The sequence below is a fragment of the Crinia signifera genome, chromosome 8, assembly GCF_055691185.1.
Source record: "Crinia signifera chromosome 8, ASM5569118v1, whole genome shotgun sequence".
NCBI classification, from domain to species: Eukaryota; Metazoa; Chordata; class Amphibia; order Anura; family Myobatrachidae; genus Crinia; species Crinia signifera.
In genome coordinates this window covers 84,789,162-84,802,654 of record NC_139224.1, presented here as the reverse complement: position 1 = coordinate 84,802,654, position 13,493 = coordinate 84,789,162, and positions in this window count along the sequence as shown.

The following is a 13,493-nucleotide window of genomic DNA, read 5'->3' as shown; positions in this document are numbered from 1 at the left end:
TTGTTTATGTACTGTCAGCCAACAGTTTTCTATTTTACTACTTTTGATGGGACCATCATGCAATAGTCTTCAACCAGGAAGCCAATTGGTCAAGAATGTTCTTGTTATCAACCATATTTGGCTGGTTTTGTAGGTTTTCAATCAGACTAGGGTGAGGAAGGACCTAAGTAAGTTATGGAGAGCAAATAAATTCCTTATGCAAATCAGTTTGGAAATTAGACCATCTGATTGGTTGAAGCAATTCTCATTAGGGATGGCCATCGGCCATCGATGTTTATAAACCATCGATGGGTTATGGTCGATGTTCAATAGTTTTTACATCAATGTTTAGTTAAAACGACTAGTTTTGTTTTGCTATTTCCTGGTACACAGAGCAAAGCTCCACCCACGACACCAGTGAAGCCCTGCCCCCATATTCTGATTGGCCCACAGGCCAGTCAGTCAAATACAATGGATGACCACTGATATGTAACAACATCGATGGCAAAGGCAACAATGGCCATCATTAATACTCATTCAAAACAATCCATTCCGATTGGTTTATGTACTGTCAGTCAACAGTTTTCTATTTTACTACTTTTGATGGGACCATCATCCAATAGTTTTCAACCGAGAAGCCAATTGGTCAAGAATGTTCTTGTTATCTACCATCTTTGGCTGGTTTTGTAGGTTTTCAATCAGACTAGGGTGAGGAAGGACCTAAGTAAGTCATGGAGAGCAAATAATTTCCTTATGCAAATTAGTTTGGAAATTAGACCATCTGATTGGTTGATGCAATTCTCATTAGGGATGGCCATTGGCCATCGCCCATCGATGTTTATAAACCATCGATGGGTTATGGTCGATGTTCAATAGTTTTTACATCAATGTTTAGTTAAAACGACTAGTTTTGTTTTACTATTTCCTGTTACACAGAGCAAAGCTCCACCCATGACACCAGTGAAGCCCCGCCCCCATATTCTGATTGGCCCACAGGCCAGTCAGTCAAATACAATGGATGACCACTGATATGTAACAACATCGATGGCAAAGGCAACAATGGCAATCATTAATACTCATTCTAAACAATCCATTCCGATTTGTTTATGTACTGTCAGCCAACAGTTTTCTATTTTACTACTTTTGATGGGATCATCATGCAATAGTCTTCAACCAGGACGCCAATTGGTCAAGAATGTTCTTGTTATCAACCATCTTTGGCTGGTTTTGTAGGTTTTCAATCAGACTAGGGTGAGGAAGGACCTAAGTAAGTTATGGAGAGCAAATAAATTCCTTATGCAAATTAGTTTGGAAATTAGACCATCTGATTGGTTGATGCAATTCTCATTAGGGATGGCCATCGGCCATCGATGTTTATAAACCATCGATGGGTTATGGTCGATGTTCAATAGTTTTTACATCAATGTTTAGTTAAAACGACTAGTTTTGTTTTGCTATTTCCTGGTACACAGAGCAAAGCTCCACCCACGACACCAGTGAAGCCCTGCCCCCATATTCTGATTGGCCCACAGGCCAGTCAGTCAAATACAATGGATGACCACTGATATGTAACAACATCGATGGCAAAGGCAACAATGGCCATCATTAATACTCATTCAAAACAATCCATTCCAATTGGTTTATGTACTGTCAGTCAACAGTTTTCTATTTTACTACTTTTGATGGGACCATCATGCAATAGTCTTCAACCAGGAAGCCAATTGGTCAAGAATGTTCTTGTTATCAACCATCTTTGGCTGGTTTTGTAGGTTTTCAATCAGACTAGGGTGAGGAAGGACCTAAGTAAGTTATGGAGAGCAAATAAATTCCTTATGCAAATTAGTTTGGAAATTAGACCATCTGATTGGTTGATGCAATTATCATTAGGGATGGCCATCGGCCATCGGTGTTTATAAACCATCGATGGGTTATGGTCGATGTTCAATAGTTTTTACATCAATGTTTAGTTAAAACGACTAGTTTTTTTTTGCTATTTCCTGGTACACAGAGCAAAGCTCCACCCACGACACCAGTGAAGCCCCGCCCCCATATTCTGATGGGGCCACAGGCCAGTCAGTCAAATACAATGGATGACCACTGATATGTAACAACATCGATGGCAAAGGCAACAATGGCCATCATTAATACTCATTCAAAACAATCCATTCCGATTGGTTTATGTACTGTCAGTCAACAGTTTTCTATTTTACTACTTTTGATGGGACCATCATGCAATAGTCTTCAACCAGCAAACCAATTGGTCAAGAATGTTCTTGTTATCTACCATCTTTGGCTGGTTTTGTAGGTTTTCAATCAGACTAGGGTGAGGAAGGACTTAAGTAAGTTATGGAGAGCAAATAAATTCCTTATGCAAATTAGTTTGGAAATTAGACCATCTGATTGGTTGATGCAATTCTCATTAGGGATGGCCATCGGCCATCGATGTTTATAAACCATCGATGGGTTATGGTCGATGTTCAATAGTTTTTACATCAATGTTTAGTTAAAACGACTAGTTTTGTTTTGCTATTTCCTGGTACACAGAGCAAAGTTCCACCCACGACACCAGTGAAGCCCTGCCCCCATATTCTGATTGGCCCACAGGCCAGTCAGTCAAATACAATGGATGACCACTGATATGTAACAACATCGATGGCAAAGGCAACAATGGCCATCATTAATACTCATTCAAAACAATCCATTCCGATTGGTTTATGTACTGTCAGCCAACAGTTTTCTATTTTACTACTTTTGATGGGACCATCATGCAATAGTCTTCAACCAGGAAGCCAATTGGTCAAGAATGTTCTTGTTATCAACCATCTTTGGCTGGTTTTGTAGGTTTTCAATCAGACTAGGGTGAGGAAGGACCTAAGTAAGTTATGGAGAGCAAATAAATTCCTTATGCAAATTAGTTTGGAAATTAGACCATTTGATTGGTTGATGCAATTCTCATTAGGGATGGCCATCGGCCATCGGCCATCGATGTTTATAAACCATCGATGGGTTATGGTCGATGTTCAATAGTTTTTACATCAATGTTTAGTTAAAACGACTAGTTTTGTTTTGCTATTTCCTGGTACACAGAGCAAAGCTCCACCCACGACACCAGTGAAGCCCCGCCCCCATATTCTGATTGGCCCACAGGCCAGTCAGTCAAATACAATGGATGACCACTGATATGTAACAACATCGATGGCAAAGGCAACATTGGCCATCATTAATACTCATTCAAAACAATCCATTCCGATTGGTTTATGTACTGTCAGTCAACAGTTTTCTATTTTACTACTTTTGATGGGACCATCAAGCAATAGTCTTCAACCAGGAAGCCAATTGGTCAAGAATGTACTTGTTATCAACCATCTTTGGCTGGTTTTGTAGGTTTTCAATCAGACTAGGGTGAGGAAGGACCTAAGTAAGTTATGGAGAGCAAATAAATTCCTTATGCAAATTAGTTTGGAAATTAGACCATCTGATTGGTTGATGCAATTCTCATTAGGGATGGCCATCGGCCATCGATGTTTATAAACCATCGATGGGTTATGGTCGATGTTCAATAGTTTTTACATCAATGTTTAGTTAAAACGACTAGTTTTTTTTGCTATTTCCTGGTACACAGAGCAAAGCTCCACCCACGACACCAGTGAAGCCCCGCCCCCATATTCTGATTGGCCCACAGGCCAGTCAGTCAAATACAATGGATGACCACTGATATGTAACAACATCGACGGCAAAGGCAACAATGGCCATCATTAATACTCATTCAAAACAATCCATTCCGATTTGTTTATGTACTGTCAGGCAACAGTTTTCTATTTTACTACTTTTGATGGGACCATCAAGCAATAGTCTTCAACCAGGAAGCCAATTGGTCAAGAATGTACTTGTTATCAACCATCTTTGGCTGGTTTTGTAGGTTTTCAATCAGACTAGGGTGAGGAAGGACCTACGTAAGTTATGGAGAGCAAATAAATTCCTTATGCAAATTAGTTTGGAAATTAGACCATCTGATTGGTTGATGCAATTCTCATTAGGGATGGCCATCGATGTTTATAAACCATCGATGGGTTATGGTCGATGTTCAATAGTTTTTACATCAATGTTTAGTTAAAACGACTAGTTTTGTTTTGCTATTTCCTGGTACACAGAGCAAAGTTTCACCCACGACACCAGTGAAGCCCCGCCCCCATATTCTGATTGGCCCACAGGCCAGTCAGTCAAATAAAATGGATGACCACTGATATGTAACAACATTGATGGCAAAGGCAACAATGGCCATCATTAATACTCATTCAAAACAATCCATTCCTATTGGTTTATGTACTGTCAGCCAACAGTTTTCTATTTTACTACTTTTGATGGGACCATCATGCAATAGTCTTCAACCAGGAAGCCAATTGGTCAAGAATGTTCTTGTTATCAACCATCTTTGGCTGGTTTTGTAGGTTTTCAATCAGACTAGGGTGAGGAAGGACCTAAGTAAGTTATGGAGAGCAAATAAATTCCTTATGCAAATTAGTTTGGAAATTAGACCATCTGATTGGTTGATGCAATTCTCATTAGGGATGGCCATCGGCCATCGATGTTTATAAACCATCGATGGGTTATGGTCGATGTTCAATAGTTTTTACATCAATGTTTAGTTAAAACGACTAGTTTTTTTTTGCTATTTCCTGGTACACAGAGCAAAGCTCCACCCACGACACCAGTGAAGCCCCGCCCCCATATTCTGATTGGCCCACAGGCCAGTCAGTCAAATACAATGGATGACCACTGATATGTAACAACATCGATGGCAAAGGCAACAATGGCCATCATTAATACTCATTCAAAACAATCCATTCCGATTGGTTTATGTACTGTCAGCCAACAGTTTTCTATTTTACTACTTTTGATGGGACCATCATGCAATAGTCTTCAACCAGGAAGCCAATTGGTCAAGAATGTTCTTGTTATCAACCATCTTTGGCTGGTTTTGTAGGTTTTCAATCAGACTAGGGTGAGGAAGGACCTAAGTAAGTTATGGAGAGCAAATAAATTCCTTATGCAAATTAGTTTGGAAATTAGACCATTTGATTGGTTGATGCAATTCTCATTAGGGATGGCCATCGGCCATCGGCCATCGATGTTTATAAACCATCGATGGGTTATGGTCGATGTTCAATAGTTTTTACATCAATGTTTAGTTAAAACGACTAGTTTTGTTTTGCTATTTCCTGGTACACAGAGCAAAGTTCCACCCACGACACCAGTGAAGCCCCGCCCCCATATTCTAAATGGCCCACAGGCCAGTCAGTCAAATACAATGGATGACCACTGATATGTAACAACATCGATGGCAAAGGCAACAATGGCCATCATTAATACTCATTCAAAACAATCCATTCCGATTTGTTTATGTACTGTCAGCCAACAGTTTTCTATTTTACTACTTTTGATGGGACCATCATGCAATAGTCTTCAACCAGGAAGCCAATTGGTCAAGAATGTTCTTGTTATCAACCATATTTGGCTGGTTTTGTAGGTTTTCAATCAGACTAGGGTGAGGAAGGACCTAAGTAAGTTATGGAGAGCAAATAAATTCCTTATGCAAATCAGTTTGGAAATTAGACCATCTGATTGGTTGAAGCAATTCTCATTAGGGATGGCCATCGGCCATCGATGTTTATAAACCATCGATGGGTTATGGTCGATGTTCAATAGTTTTTACATCAATGTTTAGTTAAAACGACTAGTTTTGTTTTGCTATTTCCTGGTACACAGAGCAAAGCTCCACCCACGACACCAGTGAAGCCCTGCCCCCATATTCTGATTGGCCCACAGGCCAGTCAGTCAAATACAATGGATGACCACTGATATGTAACAACATCGATGGCAAAGGCAACAATGGCCATCATTAATACTCATTCAAAACAATCCATTCCGATTGGTTTATGTACTGTCAGTCAACAGTTTTCTATTTTACTACTTTTGATGGGACCATCATCCAATAGTTTTCAACCGAGAAGCCAATTGGTCAAGAATGTTCTTGTTATCTACCATCTTTGGCTGGTTTTGTAGGTTTTCAATCAGACTAGGGTGAGGAAGGACCTAAGTAAGTCATGGAGAGCAAATAATTTCCTTATGCAAATTAGTTTGGAAATTAGACCATCTGATTGGTTGATGCAATTCTCATTAGGGATGGCCATTGGCCATCGCCCATCGATGTTTATAAACCATCGATGGGTTATGGTCGATGTTCAATAGTTTTTACATCAATGTTTAGTTAAAACGACTAGTTTTGTTTTACTATTTCCTGTTACACAGAGCAAAGCTCCACCCATGACACCAGTGAAGCCCCGCCCCCATATTCTGATTGGCCCACAGGCCAGTCAGTCAAATACAATGGATGACCACTGATATGTAACAACATCGATGGCAAAGGCAACAATGGCAATCATTAATAATCATTCTAAACAATCCATTCCGATTTGTTTATGTACTGTCAGCCAACAGTTTTCTATTTTACTACTTTTGATGGGATCATCATGCAATAGTCTTCAACCAGGACGCCAATTGGTCAAGAATGTTCTTGTTATCAACCATCTTTGGCTGGTTTTGTAGGTTTTCAATCAGACTAGGGTGAGGAAGGACCTAAGTAAGTTATGGAGAGCAAATAAATTCCTTATGCAAATTAGTTTGGAAATTAGACCATCTGATTGGTTGATGCAATTCTCATTAGGGATGGCCATCGGCCATCGATGTTTATAAACCATCGATGGGTTATGGTCGATGTTCAATAGTTTTTACATCAATGTTTAGTTAAAACGACTAGTTTTGTTTTGCTATTTCCTGGTACACAGAGCAAAGCTCCACCCACGACACCAGTGAAGCCCTGCCCCCATATTCTGATTGGCCCACAGGCCAGTCAGTCAAATACAATGGATGACCACTGATATGTAACAACATCGATGGCAAAGGCAACAATGGCCATCATTAATACTCATTCAAAACAATCCATTCCAATTGGTTTATGTACTGTCAGTCAACAGTTTTCTATTTTACTACTTTTGATGGGACCATCATGCAATAGTCTTCAACCAGCAAACCAATTGGTCAAGAATGTTCTTGTTATCTACCATCTTTGGCTGGTTTTGTAGGTTTTCAATCAGACTAGGGTGAGGAAGGACCTAAGTAAGTTATGGAGAGCAAATAAATTCCTTATGCAAATTAGTTTGGAAATTAGACCATCTGATTGGTTGATGCAATTCTCATTAGGGATGGCCATCGGCCATCGATGTTTATAAACCATCGATGGGTTATGGTCGATGTTCAATAGTTTTTACATCAATGTTTAGTTAAAACGACTAGTTTTGTTTTGCTATTTCCTGGTACACAGAGCAAAGTTCCACCCACGACACCAGTGAAGCCCTGCCCCCATATTCTGATTGGCCCACAGGCCAGTCAGTCAAATACAATGGATGACCACTGATATGTAACAACATCGATGGCAAAGGCAACAATGGCCATCATTAATACTCATTCAAAACAATCCATTCCGATTGGTTTATGTACTGTCAGCCAACAGTTTTCTATTTTACTACTTTTGATGGGACCATCATGCAATAGTCTTCAACCAGGAAGCCAATTGGTCAAAAATGTTCTTGTTATCAAACATCTTTGGCTGGTTTTGTAGGTTTTCAATCAGACTAGGGTGAGGAAGGACCTAAGTAAGTTATGGAGAGCAAAAAAATTCCTTATGCAAATTAGTTTGGAAATTAGACCATCTGATTGGTTGATGCAATTCTCATTAGGGATGGCCATCGGCCATCGATGTTTATAAACCATCGATGGGTTATGGTCGATGTTCAATAGTTTTTACATCAATGTTTAGTTAAAACGACTAGTTTTGTTTTACAATTTCCTGGTACACAGAGCAAAGCTCCACCCACAACACCAGTGAAGCCCCGCCCCCATATTCTGATTGGCCCACAGGCCAGTCAGTCAAATACAATGGATGACCACTGATATGTAACAACATCGATGGCAAAGGCAACAATGGCAATCATTAATACTCATTCAAAACAATCCATTCTGATTTGTTTATGTACTGTCAGCCAACAGTTTTCTATTTTACTACTTTTGATGGGACCATCATGCAATAGTCTTCAACCAGGAAGCCAATTGGTCAAGAATGTTCTTGTTATCACCCATCTTTGGCTGGTATTGTAGGTTTTCAATCAGACTAGGGTGAGAAAGGACCTAAGTAAGTTATGGAGAGCAAATAAATTCCTTATGCAAATTAGTTTGGAAATTAGACCATCTGATTGGTTGATGCAATTCTCATTAGGGATGGCCATCGGCCATCGATGTTTATAAACCATCGATGGGTTATTGTCGATGTTCAATAGTTTTTACATCAATGTTTAGTTAAAACGACTAGTTTTGTTTTGCTATTTCCTGATACACAGAGCAAAGCTCCACCCACGACACCAGTGAAGCCCCGCCCCATATTCTGATTGGCCCACAGGCCAGTCAGTCAAATACAATGGATGACCACTGATATGTAACAACATCGATGGCAAAGGCAACAATGGCCATCATTAATACTCATTCAAAACAATCCATTCCGATTGGTTTATATACTGTCAGTCAACAGTTTTCTATTTTACTACTTTTGATGGGACCATCATGCAATAGTCTTCAACCAGGATGCCAATTGGTCACGAATGTTCTTGTTATCAACCCTCTTGGCTGGTTTTGTAGGTTTTCAATCAGACTAGGGTGAGGAAGGACCTAAGTAAGTTATGGAGAGCAAATAAATTCCTTATGTAAATTAGTTTGGAAATTAGACCATCTGATTGGTTGATGCAATTCTCATTAGGGATGGCCATCGGCCATCGGCCATCGATGTTTATAAACCATCGATGGGTTATGGTCGATGTTCAATAGTTTTTACATCAATGTTTAGTTAAAACGACTAGTTTTGTTTCGCTATTTCCTGGTACACAGAGCAAAGTTCCACCCACGACACCAGTGAAGCCCCGCCCCCATATTCTGATTGGCCCACAGGCCAGTCAGTCAAATACAATGGATGACCACTGATATGTAACAACATCGATGGCAAAGGCAACAATGGCCATCATTAATACTCATTCAAAACAATCCATTCCGATTGGTTTATGTACTGTCAGTCAACAGTTTTCTATTTTACTACTTTTGATGGGATCATCATGCAATAGTCTTCAACCAGGAAGCCAATCGGTCAAGAATGTTCTTGTTATCAACCATCTTTGGCTGGTTTTGTAGGTTTTCAATCAGACTAGGGTGAGGAAGGACCTAAGTAAGTTATGGAGAGCAAATAAATTCCTTATGCAAATTAGTTTTGAAATTAGACCATCTGATTGGTTGATGCAATTCTCATTAGGGATGGCCATCGGCCATCGATGTTTATAAACCATCGATGGGTTATGGTCGAAGTTCAATAGTTTTTACATCAATGTTTAGTTAAAACGACTAGTTTTGTTTTGCTATTTCCTGGTACACAGAGCAAAGCTCCACCCACGACACCAGTGAAGCCCCGCCCCCATATTCTGATTGGCCCACAGGCCAGTCAGTCAAATGCAATGGATGACCACAGATATGTAACAACATCGATGGCAAAGGCAACAATGGCCATCATTAATACTCATTCAAAACAATCCATTCCGATTGGTTTATGTACTGTCAGTCAACAGTTTTCTATTTTACTACTTTTGATGGGACATCATGCAATAGTCTTCAACCAGGAAGCCAATTGGTCAAGAATGTTCTCGTCATCAACCATCTTTGGCTGGTTTTGTAGGTTTTCAATCAGACTAGGGTGAGGAAGGATCTAAGTAAGTTATGGAGAGCAAATAAATTCCTTATGCAAATTAGTTTGGAAATTAGACCATCTGATTGGTTGATGCAATTCTCATTAGGGATGGCCATCGGCCATCGATGTTTATAAACCATCGATGGGTTATGGTCGATGTTCAATAGTTTTTACATCAATGTTTAGTTAAAACGACTAGTTTTGTTTCGCTATTTCCTGGTACACAGAGCAAAGCTCCACCCACGACACCAGTGAAGCCCCGCCCCCATATTCTGATTGGCCCACAGGCCAGTCAGTCAAATGCAATGGATGACCACTGATATGTAACAACATCGATGGCAAAGGCAACAATGGCCATCATTAATACTCATTCAAAACAATCCATTCCGATTGGTTTATGTACTGTCAGCCAACAGTTTTCTATTTTACTATTTTACTACTTTTGATGGGACCATCATGCAATAGTCTTCAACCAGGAAGCCAATTGGTAAAGAATGTTCTTGTTATCAACCATCTTTGGCTGGTTTTGTAGGTTTTCAATCAGACTAGGGTGAGGAAGGACCTAAGTAAGTTATGGAGAGCAAATAAATTCCTTATGCAAATCAGTTTGGAAATTAGACCATCTGATTGGTTGATGCAATTCTCATTAGGGATGGCCATCGGCCATCGATGTTTATAAACCATCGATGGGTTATGGTCGATGTTCAATAGTTTTTACATCAATGTTTAGTTAAAACGACTAGTTTTGTTTGCTATTTCCTGGTACACAGAGCAAAGCTCCACCCACGACACCAGTGAAGCCCCGCCCCCATATTCTGATTGGCCCACAGGCCAGTCAGTCAAATGCAATGGATGACCACTGATATGTAACAACATCGATGGCAAAGGCAACAATGGCCATCATTAATACTCATTCAAAACAATCCATTCCGATTGGTTTATGTACTGTCAGTCAACAGTTTTCTATTTTACTACTTTTGATGGGACCATCATGCAATAGTCTTCAACCAGGAAGCCAATTGGTCAAGAATGTTCTTGTTATCAACCATCTTTGGCTGGTTTTGTAGGTTTTCAATCAGACTAGGGTGAGGAAGGACCTAAGTAAGTTATGGAGAGCAAATAAATTCCTTATGCAAATTAGTTTTGAAATTAGACCATCTGATTGGTTGATGCAATTCTCATTAGGGATGGCCATCGGCCATCGATGTTTATAAACCATCGATGGGTTATGGTCGAAGTTCAATAGTTTTTACATCAATGTTTAGTTAAAACGACTAGTTTTGTTTTGCTATTTCCTGGTACACAGAGCAAAGCTCCACCCACGACACCAGTGAAGCCCCGCCCCCATATTCTGATTGGCCCACAGGCCAGTCAGTCAAATGCAATGGATGACCACTGATATGCAACAACATCGATGGCAAAGGCAACAATGGCCATCATTAATACTCATTCAAAACAATCCATTCCGATTGGTTTATGTACTGTCAGTCAACAGTTTTCTATTTTACTACTTTTGATGGGACCATCATGCAATAGTCTTCAACCAGGAAGCTAATTGGTCAAGAATGTTCTTGTTATCAACCATCTTTGGCTGGTTTTGTAGGTTTTCAATCAGACTAGGGTGAGGAAGGACCTAAGTAAGTTATGGAGAGCAAATAAATTCCTTATGCAAATTAGTTTTGAAATTAGACCATCTGATTGGTTGATGCAATTCTCATTAGGGATGGCCATCGGCCATCGATGTTTATAAACCATCGATGGGTTATGGTCGAAGTTCAATAGTTTTTACATCAATGTTTAGTTAAAACGACTAGTTTTGTTTTGCTATTTCCTGGTACACAGAGCAAAGCTCCACCCATGACACCAGTGAAGCCCCGCCCCCATATTCTGATTGGCCCACAGGCCAGTCAGTCAAATGCAATGGATGACCACTGATATGTAACAACATCGATGGCAAAGGCAACAATGGCCATCATTAATACTCATTCAAAACAATCCATTCCGATTGGTTTATGTACTGTCAGTCAACAGTTTTCTATTTTACTACTTTTGATGGGACATCATGCAATAGTCTTCAACCAGGAAGCCAATTAGTCAAGAATGTTCTTGTTATCAACCATCTTTGGCTGGTTTTGTAGGTTTTCAATCAGACTAGGGTGAGGAAGGATCTAAGTAAGTTATGGAGAGCAAATAAATTCCTTATGCAAATTAGTTTGGAAATTAGACCATCTGATTGGTTGATGCAATTCTCATTAGGGATGGCCATCGGCCATCGATGTTTATAAACCATCGATGGGTTATGGTCGATGTTCAATAGTTTTTACATCAATGTTTAGTTAAAACGACTAGTTTTGTTTCGCTATTTCCTGGTACACAGAGCAAAGCTCCACCCACGACACCAGTGAAGCCCCGCCCCCATATTCTAATTGGCCCACAGGCCAGTCAGTCAAATGCAATGGATGACCACTGATATGTAACAACATCGATGGCAAAGGCAACAATGGCCATCATTAATACTCATTCAAAACAATCCATTCCGATTGGTTTATGTACTGTCAGCCAACAGTTTTCTATTTTACTATTTTACTACTTTTGATGGGACCATCATGCAATAGTCTTCAACCAGGAAGCCAATTGGTAAAGAATGTTCTTGTTATCAACCATCTTTGGCTGGTTTTGTAGGTTTTCAATCAGACTAGGGTGAGGAAGGACCTAAGTAAGTTATGGAGAGCAAATAAATTCCTTATGCAAATCAGTTTGGAAATTAGACCATCTGATTGGTTGATGCAATTCTCATTAGGGATAGCCATCGGCCATCGATGTTTATAAACCATCGATGTGTTATGGTCGATGTTCAATAGTTTTGACATCGATGGGGGAGAACCAGATGGTTCACACCATCAATGTCAAACTCAAACTACTAGTTTTGTTTTGCTATTTCCTAGGACACGGAGCATAGCTCCACCCATGACACCAGTGAAGCCCCGCCCCCATATTCTGATTGGCCCACAGGCCAGTCCGTCAAATACAATGGATGACCACTGATATGTAACAACATCGATGGCAAAGGCAACAATGGCCATCATTAATACTCATTCAAAACAATCCATTCCAAATTGTTTATGTACTGTCAGTCAACAGTTTTCTATTTTACTACTTTTGATGGGACCATCATGCAACAGTCTTCAACCAGGAAGCCATTTTTTTTTTTTTTTTTTTTTTTTTTTAACTAAACCATCAGGTTTAGAGATAACATGCATTGTCCCATCAGGGACTAATCCATCAATCATGCTCAACCTGTAGCATTTATCTCCAACTCATCATTCTGGTCTTTATTTTTTTCTTAACTTTTAACTTATAGAGACTAACATAATTTTGCATAAACACACCTCCTTTCCAGTGCACCTCCCCAAACGATCACGCCCCAAACACTAAGCCTGGGGGCCATTTTAAACAATACTAAACAAACACACTAACCAAATTTAAACATAATGGTCCACATAATTCACTTCTTCACGAAAAACAGGAACCCACTCTTTGGCAGGTTTAAACCCTTCTGGAACCACCCAAAAATCTGTGTCCGATTTCCAGGTTACAAACCCCAATTTCTCCAGCATTTCTGTCTTCACAGCCTTAAGCGCCTGCTTTAAGATAACTGCAACCTTTTTCTCCCCAC